The 22884-nt window shown below is 37.6% G+C and overlaps 1 long non-coding RNA gene across 2 annotated transcripts in view; it reads right to left on the bottom strand.

Annotated features, from left to right (window-relative positions):
- Nucleotides 1-635: 635 nt before the first annotated feature.
- Nucleotides 636-22884, bottom strand: part of LOC113069636 (uncharacterized) — a 96768-nt gene continuing 74519 nt past the window's right edge. For both annotated transcript variants that reach the window (XR_003279775.1, XR_003279774.1), the window contains one exon: nucleotides 636-709. This is a non-coding gene — a long non-coding RNA (uncharacterized LOC113069636). The remainder of the gene's footprint in view (nucleotides 710-22884) is intronic.

Here is a 22884-nt window from a genome sequence, read left to right as displayed (position 1 = left end):
TTAGATACATTCATACAGAGTGTCTGTGTGTGTGTGTGTTGGTGTAACTGCCAGTTTATGGCTATAAACAATATCTTGAACATATCCACTGGTGTTGCCAATAAAAAAACATACCCTACAGTTTACTGAATACACATTGACCATGGTGGCAATAGCGGGGCATCTTGTCACACTCTATGGAGTAAGTTGACACAATGAAACTTAAATATTAAATTAAAATGACAGCAAATGTGACAAATGTTTGTTTTCCCAAAAGCTTAAAAATGATAATAATAAAAATGTAAACAGTTCTGTGATATGTTCAAAATCAAAACAAAAATGTAGCAACTTTACCAAACAACTTTCAGAAAAAAAAATAAAAAAATCAAAAATAAAACTAAATTAAATGTGGTGTGGTGTGAAGCTCGGTGAGATGTGTTACCAAAATGAGGAAAAATTTGAAAGTTAAGCCAATGCTAGAGAAAACACATGTATAACCTGACTTTTACTTAGAACTGAGATTTAATCATTGTAACAATTTCCTCATGTGTCAACAAGCACCAGTTTCCTGCATAGGGTGCAGAAATGAGATGTGTCTGATCAGTTATATTTTTTATAGTAAAAATCTCCAAAGTGACCCGGATCTGTGGTTCTTACCTGTCTTCAGCTTCACCTGTCTTCATTCCTCCTGTAGAGAGTGTGAATGTGTGGCGGGATTGCGCTGAACAGTCTGCAACACACAATCATTGCAGAATTCAGGTTAGTGTGCATATGCACAGTTCTTTGGACATCATACATTTACTGTGTACATCAGGTAACTCCATGAATTACAAGAACGGGATTGCAATTACTGTACTAGAGATTTCCAAACAAAGTCAAAGAAAAAAGCCAAATGAATCATCTGATATGCCACTAAATAAACGTAAATAGTAATAATGGTAAAAAGAAACTGAAAAATAAATAGAGTTTGGACAGTCATGTCAGGTCTTAATATCTCTGAGTGTCTCTGTCATCATGTATCTTAATTTTTGTCATTTTTTCCCCATGACGTTTTTGAACAGCAGCATGTAAGTCATTCCACAGGTGCTCAGTAGGTTTGAGATTTGACTGGGCCACTCCAAGACTGTAACCTTTCTGGTTTCAATCCACTCCAGTCTGACTACTGCAGTATGTTACAGGTCATTGTCTTGTTGGAATCGGAATCATCTTCCAGGGCCCAGCGCCTGTCTGGATTTCAGCTGTTTTCCTCCAGGGTTTATCTGGACTTAGCTCCATCCATTTTCCCTCTCCATCCTTATGAGTTTTCCAGTTCCTGCCCCAGAGAAGGATCCCTGAGGTATCCACCATACTTCACTACAGGGATGCTGCATACTGCCTAAGGCTTCAAAGTTTTGGTATTATAAGGCCACAGAAAAGATCTGCAAAATGGAGCTATTTCATCCCTATGGGCAAACTTCAGCCTAGATGTGATATGAGAGAAAAGGTTTTGTGTTTGCCACCCTTCTGTCAGAGAGACTGATGAATTGAACTTGCTATTGTTATCTAATGCAATAGCTCACTCGCTCTCTCTCTCTCTCTCTCTCTCTTATACTTTCTTATAAAACATATTACAATTATATTAGAATATAATTCATAGATTATATTAGTAAAACATTATTAAGCATTATGATTGGCAATGATACAATAAAAAATCAGAATGGAAAACGGCATATATTATGCATATTTACAGAAACATTTGTATAATACACAGCCATTATTCAAAACTATTCTCTTAAATGCTGATCAATCAGAATCAAGTATTTTAGAGAGCCATTTAAAATAATATATACATACATATATATACCATATATTGTTATAAATATTAAATATAAATCTAAATTTATATATATATATATATATATATATATATATATATATATATATATATATATATTAATGATATAATTTTGTGTGTGTGTGGGTATGTTTAAGTATGTACATTTGAATATGTATATATGTATATAAGTGTGTAAGACGGAACGAGAGAAACCGAGAGAGAAGAGAAACGGGGGATGTGGGTTAATATGTGTGACTTGGTGACTGAGGATCATTACGAGATGAAAGGAATGATGTGCAGGGCCCATAATGAGACTGCAGTGTGATTAATACTGACACTGTGAGCTGTCTCTAATTACTCTAATTCAATCAGCCCTGTTCTACACACACTCTCACACACAGATAACACACTTACATAAGTGCACATCTACAATACCCTCTCGAATACAGATGTACGCTCTCAGACGAGGCTGCTGCAACTTGTTCTTTTAAATGGGAGCTGAAGCATCTGAACTGACCTCGACAGGCTGCACAGAGACGCAGTCAACCATTGAAAATAGCAAGAGAACAGAGCTAGAAAATATAAACCGGTCGTGATCGCAAACCTCCCTAGAGTGAGTCTCGCATACAGGAAGTTACGCGACAAGCAGAGGCCAGTATATATGAGTGTGTGTGTGTGTGTGTGTGTGTTTGCGATAGCATTAGGGAACCCCGGCGTTGTGTGTGTGAGCATCTTCTTTGACTTGGTGAAAAATCACTGCATTGGTCTGAAGAGAAATCTCCCTCCTGTCGTAATTAGCTGCACCGCTTGACTGACGACCTCGTTAACGAGTGGCATCATGCGATTCAATTTCTCCGTTTTTTGTGCAGGAATCTGAAAGGATGTTGCTGCTAATTATCATAATTAAGACAGCTGATTTGTTCACTTGCACATGGGGAAGGATGGCTTTAATTAACCGAACGGCTCTGGAATAGATTTGGACTCGACACTCGAGACTGACATTGTTTATACTCTGTGCTGTTTACACGGCGAACAAGTCCGATAAAGTGGTTTAAGTGTTTTTCTGCTCTCTCTCTCCTGCTGATATGCAAACATACAGCCACACGAGTTAAAGGATAATCTGTATTTGTTAAGAACCAGATACAAAGATAAATTCCCAGTTATTTTCTGTGCAATGGGCTCTCGATTGGGCTGATAGACAGATAAAAATGCAACTTTGCCATCTTTGAAACGAGCGGGAAAAAACATCCCGTTTTTAAAGAGAAATTACCCAATAGATGTGACAAAATCTATGACATCAAGAAACTTTATAATAGTTACAGGGAACTTTTGACTAATAGTTACAGGGAATGTGCAGAATTTGTATTGAGATTTGAGAGGCATGATGGAGATTTTCAGTGCATAGCGACTGAAATTAGCAACTGAAATTCCACTCTGTTCCTTATATAAAGAGATGATTTGGTTTCAGAAACTTGAAATACAGCACACCAGTCAAATGGACTTCTTTATGGTGCTGCTTTCTACTTTTTAGAGCTTGACAGTTCTTGGTCACAATATACTTCTTCTACTTCTACTAAAAAAAGAGCAGCGTGAACATTTTTCAAAACATCTCTTTTTATAAGACCAGAAACAGAGAGTGTGGATGTCACGTGACATTCATGCACACTGGGCATGCACGTAAAAGTATAGACAAGAAGTCGGTTGCTAGTCACTGGAAGGTTCAACAATGAGCATGATGGCAAAGAAAAGCAAGAAAATGTTTGTGTGGACAGATGATGAGGTGGAATTTTTACTCAAAATAACTAATGATTAAAAGGCGGCCATGGCGGCCGAAAATGTTAATTGGGAGTCATGCCAAAACAAACACAGTGACATACTCGACAGAGATATGATACGGTTACATGGTCATCAAGGATACACGGAGATCACGTGGGCCAGCCACGCTACTGTTTTGTCTCCGTTTGTCACTGAAAGTCTCCGTTTTAGTCCGTTTACACTGAAATGTAACCCCCGAGTTTTCAAACTAAAACGGGGTCAGCAACATTTTCAAAAGTCTCAATTATCAAACGCGGAAAACGCTGGAGTAGTGTAAACAATAGGTCTAACCATAGCAAAAGTTATGTGTTTTAAAACAAAAACACACTAGTGTAAACAAGACCTAAAAAAAAAAAAAAACCTGCTAGAATATTTTAACTCACCACTGCAAAGGTTTCCAGAAGGAAAAAGACACACAGGTTTGGAGCATGAAGGTGAGTAAATTCTAAGGTCATTTTCTTATATACATTTGTATTAACTTTATGTGCTTTTGTCTAATATTTATGTTTTTTTTTTTTTTTTTTTTTTTGTATATTATATGAGCTTTGTTTTAATTCACACAAATGGGTTTTAATAATGTTTGGTTAACAATAAAAGCCTGCTTCTTAGTTCTTTTAGTATCCAAACTTATAATAATAAATATTTTGGGTGAATTTTAACCAGAAAGGTTGGGGTTCTACAGTACACAACACTGTGCCAATGTTGGCCTATACACAGAGACATACGTGTGTCTAAGGTGAGAACAGTTAGTAAGTGGGACGAGAAGCTTTAGACATTACCGGGTGAAAGGCTCTTTGTTAGAGAGAGAAGAGGAAAGGGGTCGGGATGAAGGGGGGCTAGTCGAGCAGAATAATGCACTTCATTGTGTTTTGTAGAGGAATGTGCAGAGGTATGGTTCAAATCAATGCCCTGCACACTGCCATTGTCCCGCCCTTGCAGCCCCTCGCTACCTTGGCGACCCCCTGCTGGAATTAGCATGCTCCACCCCCGAGCCTGCACTTGAAGGAAGAAAGCGATTAAACTGGACCTGAGGGTAATCTCTCCGTTTGCGTGTGTGACTGTGTGTTAGAGAGTGCGAGGCTCAATGTATAATAAGGAGCAGACGTATGATGGGGCCCAGCTCTAGTCTGCCATGACTTGGCCTTAATTAGAAGAGACACAAACGGTGGGGTAGTAAATTAGTACTGTAACCGTGCACAAGTCAAAACTCCAGACTAGACTTGCACACAAACGCAGTCATCAGAGACAGACTTCAGGGTCAAAGGGCACCGACTAAAAGACGAAGACCTTAAAACAGACGGAGACACAATACGCACATTGAGCGGCATCCGATCTATATCTATTCCCTGCCCTCTTTCCTAAATACCAGCTTTCACACACCAGAGGCAGAAGTATTTATTAATAAGTGGGGCCCGAGACCCTGCGAGAGAGTTTTGGAGCTGTTCTGCCTTGACATACTTACATTTGTTGATCTTGTGTTTTTACATCTTGCAAATGTAAACATTTAATATGATTTGTTGAATTTAGAGCTTCGGAAGGATGATATATATATATAGTACAATAAATGTATTATTATGCAATGTCTATTTGTCCGCTGGTTAGTTTTTAGGTTTATTCACAGCATTCTTCAGTCACATGAATTAGGGCAGAGTCACATGACTTTCTGATGTACATCTAGGAATGTATTCCGTCGATGTCATGATGCAAATGTTTTGTCCCCGTATGCAAATGTATTCAAAATTACTATAAAATGCAACTCATAGATACATGTCTTTAGTAGTCTTTTGTATATCGCTTTTAAGATGAGCATGTTTTAAATTATCTGAATTAAAAATCATTTTGATTTATTGTTTTTTAAATATTCACAAAGTTAAAAGTAGTCTGTTTTATATAATAAAGAAGATAAAAAAATCTTAATTAAAAGAGAAAAGGTTTTCAAAAGAAATAATAATTAAGTAGTTTGGTATAATCTTTTATTAAGATTTCTTTGAAAATAAAAAGATAACAAAAACTGCTTATTGATATTTGAACAACTTTTGCTCATAAAATCTAAATCATATGGTTGACTAACATGCAGAACATAAAAACAATACATAAAACATCTAGTAATACATTGTAATAGAGCTATGTGGTATAAATCTGAATGCCAATCTGTGGGTTTCAAAGTTTGTAAGAATTGATTTTTTTGTGAGGGCAAATAAAATAATGAACTACTAGTCTGGCCGACCATCCAAACAAAACATTACTGTTGAGCCCATTAAACACACACTTCACCTGTCAGTGTGGTGTGTGTAAATGGTGGGGTTGAGGGGAATGCAGGATTGACTATATTTAATTAGTGTCAGTAGATGTGTCCCGCTGGAGATCACTAATTAGACTTTTACATGCTGATGTAATTATCTGAGAGTGCTGAATATGTTTAATTTAATCCAGCCCTCCCGTTTCTAAACAGTCGTTCCGCGCAGGTAACATGCTCAACCTGTCTGTTTCTGAATACAGTGCCCTTTGATGCAGCTCCTTCGAGAGGCACTCAGCTATGTCTAGCCACATGGCCTTGTAGAACAGCACAACATTGAGGCCAGCCTTGTACAAACAAGACACTGTGGTACGGACACATAACTGAGAACACATCCTGACTGTGTATACAGGCCTGTCTTTGTGACAGAGTGGAAGGGCCTACGGCGCAGCTCCGCAAGGAGGCCCATCCCAGTCCCCCAGATGAAGAACCCTCTACTTCAACTCCACAAGAGGACTTATCTTGATTTCCAAATGTTAAAGTGATAGAATGTTCTGTGATCATTTACTCATACTCGCGTAATTTAAATTTTAAAGGGTCATTAACATTAGCGAAATTGAATTATGTCAGTAGTAATGAAATGTATAAAAGCATCACACACATAGACGTCTTTTCCAAATGAACCAGGTTTCTGTTGGTCAGTGCGACAATTTTGCGTGAGCAACTTACACCCCTTGCGAAATCTGCATGGAGAAAATTCGCATTCACTTGAAATTCGCAACTGTGTGGATTCCTTTTGAAACTACTGGATTTCATCCATGAAAATTTGCAAAAACAAAAGTCATTTGTGGCCACACACTAAACCAATGAACTTAAATCAGATTCTGCTCTGTTTATCACATAAAGCTACTGCATGCTTTAGAAGACTCAAATAAGGTGCTTTACTAGGCTTTCATTGTGCTTTTTAATTAACTTGACAGCCCCTAGCCACCATATTTTTTCATCGAATGGGAAAGAGAAGAGTGAACATTCATCAAAGCTTCTTCTTTAGCGTTCAAATGATAAAAAGTTAAAGGGGTTTAGCAAGACGTTATGTTGAGAAAATAATGACAGAATTGTCAATTTTAAGTCAACTACCCATCAACTCATAGCAGGCATCTTAGCTATGGCTTTAGCGTGCAGGAGGGGCTCGTTTTCTGAGACATACATATTCAATAGAGACTGTTTAGTATGTGAGCACGACACCTCCATACAATTCTGTTAATCTGCTTGGTAACAATGGCCATTGTGAAAGACTCCTTATGCATACAATTGAAATGAACAGAAATTGGACCATCTTCCATACGCAATGAGGATTTGGCGGCAAACCAAGCGAACCCCACACAGAAGAGAGTTTAGTGCGGAGGCGCAGCCACAACTCGACATCTCACACCAATCTGCCATTATTGCAGCACTTTTCACAGTGGTTGTGGGCCCTCGCAGCTCGTCGCTCGCTCAGACCACAGCAGTGCCCCGGCCCCTAACAGACGTGGCGCGGCCATGCGGTGTAATTTAAAGGTTCGTTTTAATTGATTTCTTCCCAGAGAACATGTTTTCCGCCTCAATACAACCCTTTCTTTTCCTAGCCGTAACACTCTCTCCCACTGGTTTTTGTTGTGTGCGTTTTTTTCCCCTTCCTTCTCCCCTCATCTTTCTTCCAGTTCAGTCGAAAGTGCATTAGCTTCCAAACAGAGTAATGTCGGTTCGATTGTGAATCGATTGTACTCACCTCCCCACCAGCCCCTCCGCTTGAGGGGAAGAAAGGCTAAAGGGAGGGAGAAGTGTTTGTAAACAGAACCATGGCAACCGCTGCCACTCTGACACTGGAGCAGAACCCTCCGAAGAAGGCCGGTTTTCTTTATTATATATCACCGTGCATGAATGTTACTCACACAAACAGAAACAATTACACAAGCACACAAACATACATTCACATTGAAGGCCGTGAACCCTCACAAAACACACACATCCACATGAATAGAGACACATCTACCACAAATTATGGTAGACAGCATTAAAATAATACACAGCTAAATTTGAACATTTAATTAAGAAAATGCTTGTGTAGTTTAAGTGCATTCAACGACACGATTCTGGTGTATTGTGAATAGTTCCCAGTGCATTGGCAACTATATGGTTTCTTGTATTTTTAATAAAAAAATTATAATACAATACAAAACAAAAAAATCCTGCATTAAACATGACAAATTACAAAAAATAAGTAATAATTGTATGAAATGTAAAGATTGAATAATTAAATAAATAATTAAATCCCTAAAATATTTAATTAAATATTAAATTCTATAAACCCAAATATAAAATTAAATCTAAATTAACATACTAGAAAACTCATGAAAAAAAATTAAATAAAATAAAATCATGGATAGTTAATGACAAATTGAAAATAAAAAAATAAAATAAAAATAATAATAATTAAAACAATTATAATAAACTAAAATATAAAATTATATTTAAAAATATATATATAATGCAAAATATATAATATATAAAAAAGTAATTGAAAAATAAATAATGTATTAAAATGTATTAACTGTAATAAAACTGGTCCAAACCAACCTGATATATTAGTCCCTGGAAATGACACAGTTTGCCCACTAGGCGATAATCAGATTGCATTATATGCATTATATGAGAAATCATTCATGTCCGTATGATGAATTTAGTGAGAGGTTTAATACGTAGGATCATGAATTTGTTCAAAAAGACTTCAGTCTTGAAGGCCTTAAAGTCTTTAGCGTGACTGTAGTCAACAAACAGGGAAAGGTACCACGTCTCTCTCTCTCTCTCTCTGTCTCTCACAAACTACAATGTCCAATTCTCAGACTGCACAAACAAGCAATAAAAATACCAGAGGGACACACAAAATCCCCCAAGATGCCCCCCGCCGCCCTATACCCCTCTCTCACGTCTCTTTGTTACAAAGAATGCTATTCAGTACTCAGTGACTTCTCTTACAAGGCAGAGGCCATCTTAATGAACAATAGCCTGCATGGAAACAAAAGGCAGATTATTAAGTTGGAAGATGAGGGGGGAGGCATGTGAGAGCCAGAGAAAGTGACAGAGCAAGATCGAGAGAGAGAAAAAACGTGGCAGTCTCTATATGGCCACACATCTGGTGGCCATGTGTGGCTTTGAGTGCTAATGATGGTCTTCCTGAACTCTCCACAATTAGCCGTGGCCCAGAGAGAGCGTCTCTCCACGGCCCAGCAGAGGAGGGGGGCGGCGGGGGTGCCGCCTCTGACCGTCTCTGGCCTTCAAAGAGCAGACACTTCCACTTCCACCATCAGTGGCTTAAAACTAACTAACAACCCATAAAAGTCTTTAACAGTCCTCTGCAGTGCTTTGAACAGACAACTAGTCATGATAAAAACAGCCAGTGGAAAGTAGTAAGTAACAAAAAGTTTTAAAAGACGACAAAAACATTCCTCGCAACATGAGAAAGATTACAGTTTCTGTGTGCATGACCCGCTCTCTGGATCTTGCTCAAAAGACACCGATAACCAATTCGCTGAAGGCAACAAATACACTGCGAGCGTCGATGAAGACATTAATTTGTTAACTTTACAAAAAGCATCGAGTCAATTTGTCTGGGTCTGTATTCCAAATTACCACAGTGAACTCGCACGCACGCACGCTCACAGGCAACTGGATTCTTGAAGGGGGCGACACCTGGTCAAGGTTTTCATCCATTTCATTCACGACGACTCTCAATGCAATTACAGCCGTTTTGTATAAAAGTGTGGGAGGCTTTCTTCTCAGGAGATTGGCTCCATGTATGAAACCATCGTGGGGATACAAATAGAAGATGGAGAAGAAAGCAAAGCGAAAGAGACAGAAAGGGATGGGGGTGGAGAGGATTGAGAGAAGGAAGATGATAGATGGAGAAACAGTGAGAACTTTAACCTGTTAATCAAATTTTGTTGCGGGACATGATGCCGTCAACAAAGATTTCAATGATTTATAGAGAGCATTGAATACAAGATCACATCAAAAATTTAATTTAGACCTGGAAATAAAATGTTTTGTAAACGTTAAAACAAGTAAGTACATTGACTATGTGAATCCTTTGCACAGACAATCAGATTTCCTTTGAATGAAGCACAACATGCTCTTTAGATCATTCTGAAGTCATGCTCAATATGCTGACTTTTACATGCTGATGACTGGTTAAAAAAAATAAAAATAAAAAAATAATAATAATAATAATATTAATAATAATATATAATAATATATAATTTTATTTGACATTATTATATTAAACTGCATTTGAAAATACTCTTAAACAAACTACAGTTACTTTTTTATCGATTACATAATTACAAATTATGATGATTCATCATTTATTGATTCTTCCGAACTCATCTTTTTCATCTTTTAAATTTTCCTGTCTTAAATAGCCTACTGCTTATTTACACTCTTCCAAAATCTTACAGTTTTGTAGAAGACACAGCATTTGACCGCTGGATTTCAGATTTAAGAAGTGTTTCAACATTGCAACAACTACTCCTCATCACAATTTTTCATTTGAATTATCATTTAGGTTATTTAACCATGGATTGTCTTTAAAAGGCTTTTGTCTTTCAAACATTAAAATGCAAAAATTAACAAACTTTTTTTGTCATCTGATTCTTTTTCACCTAATATATTTGCTTGAAGTATCTGAGATTTTAAAACTAATATTTTAACAGTAAAGTATCGCATTTGCATGTTCTTGGTTCTCTGACGTTGGTTATGGTCTCATGACATGCTGGTAGACTACTTTTTTTAATATGTGTTTTGTTTAGATTTTGAAATTGATTTGATTGATTTATATAAAAAAAATACATTTTTATGATTTAATTAATTATTAGCTTTTCATTAACTCACAAACAAACCCCCTGCAGTTCCTTCAAAAACCCCAGTTTGGGAAACCTTAATGTCATGTAATGTTCAAAACGTACTTCATGTTGTTAATTAATCTTTGTATATTTATATCAATATGATGTGATAGAAGAGATAGGTCAAAAGTGATCAAAATGTAACCTAAAAGTAGGCAGTTTAAATAACCTAAAATATGTAATGTAATGGACCACGTTACTTTTACATTTTTTGTCAGTACTAACAGATTACAATTTTAATGTTATATACCCAGCTGTGATAATATATAACAAAAAATGATATTATCTGTTTTCAAAAGATCATTTAGGTTTTTGAACTACATATAGCTAGTGTTCAGTTCCACGTATATGTGTGTGTGTGTGTCTCTGAGTGTTGCAAAACCACGGGAAATGAATTGTGGACTCCACCATTCAGTCATTTTCACTTTTCGTCTCGCGTTCTCCATTTTTCAGAGTGACTGCGCACAGAGGGAACAGTGCGAGATCAATACAGCTGAACTTCAGCCTTCGATCTCCTCAGTGCCACACCGTTACCACGGAGACAGCAGCTCCGGTCCCCGAGCGGCGGGAACCGCTGGAGAGAATGGCTACGTGTCCAGCGGTCCCGGGTTCACGCAGTTACTTTGCGCTCTGGGTGCTTAAATCTTAAGGGGCTTTAAAACACGGTATCGATGGAGGTAAAAAAGGCTATTCTAATAATCTTCTGATGTGTTAAGTGAGTTAAAACAGGCTTTTAGGAGTTTCTGTGGGAATCTCAGCCTTTCAGGATAAGGGGTTTCCTCTGGATTTCACATCGCTAGATTTGATACAACTGCCACAAAGTCTGGTTCACTTTGAAGCCCATTCTGTATACTTAAAGAGGAAAATGTAATTCTTCAAATCCTTCAAAACTTCAAATCCGAAGGTCCTTTAAGACTTATGACCTAATGTTATCATTTTCCCATTCAATGTTAATTTTAATGATGATTTTGATAGGTATGACAGGCAAAAATTGTAATGGGCGTTCAAGAACCATTCACTCTAAATAAGCATTTTGTACCCAATCATCCCTCGAGTGTGTACATCATGTTTGTGTGCGCACGGCTGTCCTGTTCACAGGGCCCGGCTCGACAATGAGTGTAATTTGATTTGTGACATCTTCATTGTCAACTTGGTGTGGAGATCAAATTTTCAAGCCAAATGACCGGAGCGAAGCATCCACTTCCTCTGCTGCCATGGCGACGAGCTGCCACCGTGACATGGAAATATGGGAGCATCACAACAGATTATTGGCACAGTTTGTTAAATGGATTTACATTCCAACATTTTTTAATAGGAAGTTTAGGTTTTATGGCATTAACATTGGTTGGAATTCTTTTATGAATGATAAAAACAAAGATCTTACACCTGTCCCATAGCATGCTTTCGGATATCCTGTGTTTTTATAGAACTTATATAATTAGGTAATAGAATTTAAACTTGAGCACATGCTTAAATAAGCTACTTAGGTTCAAATGCAAAACAAATGCACTATGGGTCAGATTCTTCGCAAACCAAAATAAAGCTCTCATAATGCCTTTGTTTCAGGGTGTGGGTCAGGTTTTGTCAACATAATGTTTTTTCCCTTGCAAGGAAAAGTAAAACCTGAAATCAGCTTAATAAACAATAGTGGAGAAATTAAGTATATAAACTATTGAAATGTAAATCTAAAACGGTTTCAGTGGTGTTCAGTTTAGGGGATTAGGAACATAATAAAGGGATCATTAAATAAAAAAAATCATTAGCTCTACAGAATTTATGATAGGAAAACAAACAATGTGTAAGAGACACAACTGTACTGTGAACTTTGCACTTTATGGTTGGTGTGTGGAGGGGTCAAACCGATAGCTGGTCAGACTGATAGGCCCAATCAATGACATATCCATTTCTCACACAGTTACTTACACAAACATGTGTTTCCATGTTTTAAGGGATAATTCTATAGGCGTAATGGTTTTTATACTGTACAAACTATTTTCTATCGCCGTACACCAGCCATTTTAACATTTTAACTGACTGTCTGGGCTCCATAGCAGCTCTCATTGGCCAAGGACTGGACAAGAGGCTGTCTGATTCACATGTAAAGCAACCAATCACAGTTTGTTTTGTTCCACGTCTTGTTCAGGGATGTCCATATGATAACAAACCAATGTGCATCTATGAATTTATTACTTGGACCAGTGACAGTATGCCTGATCTAGTACATAAATGTAGTAAGAAATAAATTGTAAATAAATGAAATAATGAATGAAATAATTATGAATAAATATTTAATTTATAGCATTAATTGTAAAGTGAAATATTTATTTATAAATATATAATTTACAGTATTTTATTTGAAATAAATAGTTATTGCTGTCAAATCAATTAATCACATCCAAAATAAAAGTTTGTGTTTACAAATATATGTGTAAGTATGTGTGCGTGCGCGCGCGCACACACACACACACACACACACACACACACACACACACACACTCATGTTTGTTTTTGTGAAAAGTGGGGACATCCCATAGGCGTAATGGTTTTTATACTGTAGAAACTGTATATTCTATCGCCCTTCACCAACCCTACACCTAACCCTAACCCTCACAGAAAACTTTGTGCATTTTTACTTTCTCAAAAAAACTCATTCTGTATGATTTATAAGTGTTTTGAAAAATGGGGACATGGGTTATGTCCTCATAAGTCACCCTCTCCTTGTAATACCTGTGTCATACCCATGTCATTATACAGAGTTGTGTCCTGATATGTCACAAAAACAAGAGCACACACACAAAGCTGAGTGAAACATCCCAAGTACTGTTCAACTAAATACCAGCACTCTTAGAAGGCTGCTCGACCAATAAAATTCATGGACAAGAACTAATTGTTGCATAAAACAACAGATGTCTATATGTGTCCTCATTTAAATAGCAAGGTAAGGTGTAGGTGCGTGTATACTGCTCTCTGTAAATCAGAATGCAGGACAGTAACACACTTTCAGAGGGGATTATATTCTTGATAAACATTACAGAAAGACAGAGAGAGAGAATAAAGGGACAGGCAAGACAGAGACAAAGTGAGTGTGAGTGTAAACGTGTGTGTGTGACCATGGTGACGGAACTGTAGATCCTCTTTGCTCTGGCACTAAAACAACCATCTGCTGGAGCTTTGTTTTTCAGACCTGCGACAACAACGAACCAGCTGTACGCGTCTGCGGGCATGTGCGCCTGTGTCTGCGTGTGTGCTCGTGCAATATGAGCGAGGCGGAAAACAAGAACAGGGGCAGAAGAAATGAAAGAGACAAACACCTGTGAGCTGCCAACACGATTCACGGCGAGAGTCACCTCTCAGTAATGAATACATTAGGAGCGGAGTAGCACGTCCCAGTCCACCAGTGGACTTGGTTTGTGGTCCTTGTGTAGCATGACTCGCATCTCACGCAGTCCCTGATTCAACTTGGTTGCAGTTTGTTCCCCTTCGACATGATGGGAAACAAAAGCAAATTTAACCTTGAAGAATAAACAACACGAGTTTGAATGTGGGCCGATCTTAAAGAGGCTATTAAGCATGATGGATGGCGCTTTAATATGCGTGCAAAAATAATTGTCTTGTTGTTTCATCTTCCGTCTTCATTATATCTGAAACTCGGCGAGGACAGAATGACAGAGAGGTGAAGTTAAGCAAGGAGAAGTGCTCTTTTACTGTTACAGCACAGTGTTTGGTCTGTTTTCTACCAAATTATGCTGTTATCATGAAAAAAAGAAAAAAATTGTTTGTATTGTTTTTTTTTAAACCTGACTAGATTCTATCAAATCATTGGGAATTATTACACTGATTGAAGGAACGCGAACTCAGAAAACGTTTTATTCAAAAGAGAAGGAAAAGGACAAAACTGATTTCAATCTATTCAATATCAAAGGACTCTTACAGGAGTTAATAATATATTTTTGAGTGGTATATAACTCCAGGGCTCTTAAAGTTCATACATCCTTCACAATGGGTCTGTTTACAGATTTCTATGAGTGACTCCAGAAGGTCATTCTGCACACTGGGCATCATTTCTAAAGCCTGCGTTTGAATAGTGTGACTTTCACAAAGTTGCTAATGGAAAAGTTTGAGCAACATTGAGTGACACCCAGCGTTTGTTGCTTTGGTTCTCTGGATATTTCAGACATCTCACAATAGAAAAAGGCAGATCAGCTCAAGTCCCCATCTGTGTCTCCAGTCTGAGGACAATGAGGGTCATGTAAGGGCGCATTCGAGCCTCTGACAAGCTCACAGCACCTGATAGACTAAAGAGTCGACTCGATGAAAGAAACTGAGATAGAAGCAAGAAAGGCCATCTCTCATGTCTTAAACTCGAGACTGTGATGGTAAAATGCAAGATTCTGACCTTTTCTATAGCACTGATGGAGGCAAATGAAACATCACTGTTAAATCACCCAGACAGGTGGTTTATTGAACAACAGGAAGAGTAACTTCTATAGAATTGCATCAAGACACAACAGTGGTTGCAGTCTGTTTTACTTGTGTGATGGATTTCCAAGTGAATAAAAGGCACAATATGTAATTTTCACCACTGGAAGGTGGGTATTCAAAATAAACAAAGAGTAGCGTTGTTTGATGACGCTGTGACTGAGTGTGGAAACATGGGAGTTTCATCCACACAGCCAATGGTCCTCAAGCAGAAATCTTGTGTATGGATGAGCTGATGATTTATTACGTAGTAGTAAATGAAGCAAGGTGAGGCTAAAAGCCGTCAAAGGGAAACGAGGTCGCTGAACGAGCGTGACACATGGCTCGAAAGCAGCGTAGCTTTTATTATGCCACAGTCGAGCACTTCCGCTCCTTCTGGTCATGCGTATGTGGGAAAAAAGAAAAGCAGCGCTGTTTTATCATATTAGATACATTTGAAAGTTCTGTTATAATGCTACTCTGTGCAGTCGTCACTGTTCTATTAAAACACACAACATATTAAAGGTCCCATATTGTCAAAGTTGAATTTTTTTTATGAATGTTTCTGTCCAGTACGCTTGTTTTATCATGTTTAACTATAGCTGTCAAGAGTTTGTTTGTCTGGCAGTGGCAGCAAATATGCGATCATATTTCTAATTTGGGGCTGTATTTCATCGATTCTGGCACCCAACATCACAAGAAGATGATATTTTAAGTTCCTTACATAGCAGAATCTGCGCTGGTTTGAGTGGACTGCCCCCAGTTTCCCCATTGTTTTTCTGCCTCCAGCTAGCGCTGTGATGTTGGGTGACCCTAGTAACGTGTGGTTGGCCTGGCCGTGCATCACTCAGAAAACAACAGGCCAATCAGAAGAGAGGTTCATGAATATTTATTAGACAGGCTAAAATCGACCTGTTCTTAGCAGACCTCCTGAGAAAGGAGCTGTAAACATATAATGGAAATTGAGGGGTTATGACGTCACTGTCAGGTGAGACAATGACGCTATGGACACGGTCCATATCACTAGTTAAAATTGCTTATTAATCTGGGTTGCCCCCTCAGAATTAGCAATGTAAGGGGCGTGTACACAGAAAACAGGTCTGTCACATACAAAAACCTGTGCCCTGAGCCCGAATGGGTGGCAGAAGGTAGAGAAAGAAAGAAAGAAAGAAAGAAAGAAAGAAAGAAAGAAAGAAAGAAAGAAGAATGGATCTCCTGTTCTTCATGGAGGGCCTCATACTTGTCCAAGAATAAACAGGAAATGCAGTTGTGTCTGGAGCCCCCCCCCATTCCAAAATACCCCGCATTCCTTATGGGCTTCCATCATTTTCTATCCATCCGACCCAACTTATTTCGGCTCAGAGATGTGAAAAGGGGAAATAAAAAGAGAAGTTATATAAAAACATCTTCCCGCCCAGTTCCCCTGGACTCATTCTTCCCCCTGTAATGTGGTCCGATAGTTAGAAATCTGGACACGCAGTTGCGTTATTTGACTAATCCCTCTTTCTGGAGAGCAAGAGGAGGAGAATGGTGGCTTTGTGGCTGCAGACAGTGTGGCGAGAAGGACTATACAGTACCAAATTGAGGTCGCCCAGAGACAATGGTTGTCCTTCAGCTTATATTCACAGACATCCCACAACTCTATCAAACGTGTCTCTCCCTGTAAAGACTTTCGTATTTCTATCTTACACTGCAACAATAGGAGCAAAACTCCTGAACAGAAGCTTCCATCCACCAATGGGCTTTGTGTCGCTCTTCTTCATGGTGGTTAGTGTTCTGGGACCAAAATCTGGAGAGGAGGCTCTGGAATCAACAGTTTACCTTCTTTTGACAGAAAAAACACTAAAATGCACAGTTAAAGATAGATATCAAACATAAACTTCAGCTTATCCTAGTTTAGCCCCAGACAGAGGAACCACATGACAAAATTCTGCACCTGATGTTAATCATCTCTGATGGAGTGCTGCTCTTCATTTGAAGCATATTAGCTGCCCTCTTGGACACAAGGTCCAAAGAAAACATGCATATGCATGCGGTCGGACCAATAGAGGGATTATGTCCATGAATACATTAGGCTGGGGCAGCAATTCTGCATACCAATGCGGACAGCTGACGTGCCCCTTGTCAAAGTGTCTGAGCTTTGCATGAATGTATACATCTGGACGGCTAAGATTATGTGATCTTATTATACTTCTAATTAGAGCGCGTCTATAATGGGAAGCAAGACTTTTTGTTGGCAGTTTTCCCACACTATTTTCATACTGTAGCTATCACTCGCTTTCTTGGCCAGAATAGACGGATAAGGATTTAGTGTAGAAAGATGGGGTGACATACAACAGAGAACGTTAAAGTTAAAGATGTGAGAGGTTTACAGGAAGCGCTGTACACTTTATACTACGATATGTTAGAAGACACATTAACAGACATTATATGCAACCCTGGAAAACAAAACCAGTCATAAGGGTCCTTTTTTTAATTATTGACATCAATACATCACCTGAAAGCTTTATAAATAAGCTTTTTATTTATGTATGATTAGTTAACCATAAAATCAAAATACTGAGAAAATCGGCAAATTGTTGTCCCAAATTAAGTCCTTAGAAATGCATATTACCAAACAAAAGTTAAGTTTTGATATATTTACGGTAGGAAATTAACATCTTCACAGAACACGATCTTTAATTAATATCCTAATTTTTTTTTTTGCAATAAAAGAAAAATCACAAATTTTGACCCATACAATGTATTGTTGGCTATTGCTACAAATATGCCTGTGCCGTAATATGTGATCACATATTACATTAACATATGTCTAAAATTACATAGTAAAAATAATTTTTTGTATGTTTTACAACAACAACAATAATAGTAATAATAATAATAAATTGTTGTTGTAAAAGCAAAATATGTAATATTTAAAAGCAACAATTACAGTTTTTTTCTATTATTATAAAAAATTGTAAAAATCGACATATATTGTGGATTCATGCAATAATTTATGTAAAGACAATCTGACTTTTCTTCCTGAAATTATTATAATTATTAATACTAAACATATGTTGTAAATTGAACAGTAAAATAGAATCTTTTAACTTTTATAAAACTAAAAGGAAGAATAATAATTTATATAATAAATAGTATAGCAAAAAAAATGTACGGGAGAATGAAATTTCAAAATGTGTATATACCTGCTAAAACTGAATTTTCAACTAGTATAGCATACACTGTGTAAAAAAAAAAATTTATATATATATATATATATATATATATATATATATATATATATATATTAATTTATATATTTATATATATATTAAAATTCCTGTTAGTCAGCATGACATCATCCATCATGCCACATCAAGCTACAATATAATCCTACAATTCAGTGGGCCGTGTGCTAACCAGGCAGGCAAGTCTCCCTCTCATAGGTGAGCTGACCTCACCGCGAGCAGATGAATGTGGGGTGTGTTCGCCCTCCTCTGTGGAGCTGAACTGTGCTTATGCACTAATAGAGATCTAAGCTCAGGACACACAGGTGATTACCTACACTCTCAGAGGTCATGCCGGGGTCATGAGCATAGTGGCACAACGCTGTCAGACAGACTGGCCGGGTAGCTTTGTAATTACCCATGAGGCCACAGCAGTTGCGGAGATGCTGCATTGAGGGATGTTGAAAGCAGCATCCAGCAACCTCTTTGATTGGGGTTAACAAGGGGCTGATTTGCATAAAGGGAGTGGTTTGATTAGTAGTTTTGTGTGCATGCTCAGATTCCTGGAAACAAGAGGGTGTCAGTGAAATGAACCAGCAATTGTGAGATTGTGTCTAGTTGTATTGTGTCAGGTCTGGCCTTTGAGGAGGCCGTTTAAGTTCATAGGGCATTGTAGTGATGGGATACTTAAAAGTCCTATAGAACAGTCCTATAGAACAATCAATTTACCATGTAGCAATAAATGTGTATTTAAAGACTTCAGATTTTTTATGGTTTGCACTGCAAAAATGGTAAGACTATGAAATTGAAACTTGTAACCCTTTGATTCTACGAAAAAGTATGCGATTTGTATGCAGCAAGTGTTTAGCTTGCAGCATGTCTACTGTGCTAACTTGTTTTATGCTGTAAATATTCACAGATACAACAAATTTCAAGATAGTTTTAAATCAGACTGGTTTTAAATCTAATTTGTAACTGCATTGAAATCTAATTTGAAATCGGAAAAAATATAAAAGTTATATAAAAGTATAAAAGTAGTTTGAAATTTAATTTGTATCTTTTGAAATGTATTGAAAAGCTGGTTTGAAAGTTGATTTCAAGCTAGTTTGAAATCTAACATGAAACTGGTTTGAAATTTGATTTCAAACTCGCTTGAAATTTGAAAGTGGTTTGAAATCTGATTTGAAACTGCTTTGAGATTTGATTTCAGGCAGGTTTGAAATTTGAAAGCAGTTTAAAATCTAGTTTGTAAATTTGAATTCAAACTTGCCTAAAATTTGAAAGTGCTTTAAAACCTAATTTGTAACACTGTGTGAAATCTGATTTGAAATCTCACAATTAACACATAAAACCTTTTTCAAATCTGAAAACTATTTGAAGCTTTTTTTTCCTTCTCATCCTGTGCAAATCCATGAAAGTTCAATGCTGTAAATCTTTTGGGATAACATCTACAAAAAAGAAAAAGGATGATCTTGTAATTGACGCACCTAATCTGTGATTAGTTTGCAGCAACAGAACAAACACAGAACACTGAGTTTCAGCCTAGTGATGTGTGGTGGCATTAAAAGCAATGCATAACTTTCATCAACAAGCCACATAATCTGAGGCATTACTCATGTCTGCAGCACAAATGGTGCGGGAGAAGTCACGAATACTCTACATTGTTGTCCGATAAACATATGACAGCATGCTTTGTCATTGTTGATCAAAAACAGAGTGGTGGTCTGTTCCCAAACTCCTCACTCCAGGTAAATAAATGTTTCATCTTCTCCATCCATAGACAGAGGGCAGCCAGAGCAGCTCTGAGTGCTTATGTGAGCTCAACCTGTTATCTTAGAGTGAGCGAAGTCACAAAGTGAAAGACAATGGAGCCATCTGCTAACACACTCTGACAGGCCACCCTTCAGAAGAGTTAATAGACTCTGACCTAGTGTTTCAAAGTGTGTGTGTGACAGAGAGAGATGGAGAGAGAGACATCAAAACAGACACCTTATGGACTGACACCTGCATCTCATCACTACAGACACACATACATGCACACATCGTCATGTATTATTTACCCCAGTGACCACTAGGGCGGCATTCCCCTGGCGGTCCCCAACCACAGGGATGAGAGGATTAAACATTTAACAGCGCATGACAAAATGGAACAGAATGAATAAATAAACTGAAATGGCCCCTGGATGCAGAGTCAGCGTGTGCCACACACAACTACAGTGCTGAAACTAAAGTGACCCATCATGTCATATTGATAGCATCAGAAACAACAGCTATAAAACAGCTCCTCTCTTATTCCAAAATTCAATAGGGTAAAGTATGTGTGATCATTATTTAGCTATGAGACCTAGTGGGGTGGTCAAGCTTTGCTGTGAATACTAAATGGCAGATGACCTTGAATGGGGCAGATCTGCTAGTGATTCATGTTGATGACATCGGACAGGCCAACAGAACCCCCTACCGGCTGAGGCCTCCCCCATAACCCTGTCCGAAATGTCCGATTTGTTTTCCACCAATCATGTGCTGCTCTGAAGGGAACCAATTTGGTTGAACCGGTGGGAAATGTTGACAGCACCTGTATTAAACCTCAGAATATAAGTTAATATTTATTTTTTTATGTTCTAGCCAATAACTAATAAATGTCCAATATTAAAATTCTATATTATTCTGTCAAAATGATGAAAATAGCACATACAAAAAACTGTTTCTAATAAAACAAGAAAGAAAATGTTACTACTGTATTTTTTACAGTACAGTTCTAGCATCTTTATTTATTTATACCTTTATTTATTTTTACTTTTTTTATATACAGTGTTTGAGTCCATTCAGATTCTACTAAATCATTTGATGAAAAAATTCCACTTTTAAGAAACAAGTCAAATACGCACTGAAAAATACGTTCTGAAAAGTGAGGTGTATGCTGATTGGCCAGCTATCCAGTGCATTGTGATTGGCTGAATACCTACAACGTGTGACGGAAATGTTACACCTCTTATCATACTGTGATGCCCTGTCCTGGTGCAACTAGACAAAACCAATTAAACCCATTAAAAGCAAATTCTTTAAATATGAAAACATGCTTACAGGTTGTGAGTCAGAACAACCGGCATTATAGTTTAGGAAACAGTCCTCCCTTAAATGCGCTGCACACACATTAATACGTGGATTGAACTGTTCTGGAACAGTGTTGTAAATATAACTTAACCACTGATTTCTAGTTGTGTCCTCTTTTGGAAAGTAGTTTCACTTTCACAATGAAACACAGTGTCTCCACAATTATGGGGCGTGGCAACAGCGAGAAAAAAAGTTAAGCTTTTTTTATTTTCTTGAACACTTGGTGTTATGCAAATCTTCCCACACAGTGATGTAGACGTGAGGTGTGTTTAAATGAGCCATTTTAGGAAGGCATGGAGGAGTCTTAACTTTTATATAGAATATCTCTTTGGGTTTGAGACTTTAGTCTTTGCAACTTCAGGGATCTTATCTGTGCACAAACAGCTTGTAACACTCCAAAGAGAAAGGAAATCTTGTAATCGCATCATATGACCCCTTTAATTATGACATTTGCCTCATTAAGCTACTAATTTGCTGCTTATTAATAGTCAGTAGGTAGTTGTTAAGTTGAGGTATTGGGCAGGATTAGGGATGTAGAATATGGTTGTGCAGAATATTGGCTGTTTATTAGCACTTATATATAAAGCAAATATGTTAAAAATAGGCACTAGGTTAATAGTGAGAATTGGTCCCTAAACTAAAGTGTTATCAAAATTTAAATAAAAAAATGTTTTCACTGATTGATTTTAAGAACATGGTTGCGATTTCGGTATAGTGTTTGGTTACCAATTGATGCCCCAATGCAAAATCTTGGTTTTGAAGCAAAACCAGCTTACAACTACTGGTTTATGGCATCTTCTATATATTTGTGTGTGTAATTACGTGTGTAGGAGTCTGTTAGTTTGCATGGGCAATCGTGACTGCGTGTTTTAGCATTAAGCGTGTGTATGTTGGTCTGTAGGTGTGTGTGGGGGTGTGTGTTTGTGGGTGTATATAATTACGTGTCTTTGTGTCCGTGTGTGCATGTGGGTGTGCGTCTATAATTGTGTGTGTCCTCCTTATCTGTTCTCCTCTCCTTCAGTTCATTGGCAGACTAGCTGAGCTCAAACTGTTCAGCTGCGACTGGTCCAAGCCCAGTAATTACAGCTTGTCAGAAAGAATTAATTTTCTCATTTCTCATAAAGATGTGTAAAAATTACCATGTTATTATACACCGACACTCTCCAGAGGCACACACCAAATTTAATTTAGAATTCTTCCCGCACATTAAATTAAATCCATAAATAAGAGTTTAGGCATTGGTATGGAAGCATATGTTCGTTAGGCCAAGCAGACTGCTAGGGCCTGCACTAATGTCTATTGTAATGTTTTAATAGCTTGTGC

The sequence above is a fragment of the Carassius auratus genome, unplaced genomic scaffold (genome assembly GCF_003368295.1).
Source record: "Carassius auratus strain Wakin unplaced genomic scaffold, ASM336829v1 scaf_tig00001979, whole genome shotgun sequence".
Lineage (NCBI taxonomy): Eukaryota > Metazoa > Chordata > Actinopteri > Cypriniformes > Cyprinidae > Carassius > Carassius auratus.
Note: the sequence above shows the minus strand (reverse complement) of the source record. Positions and strands in the feature narration are given on the sequence as shown.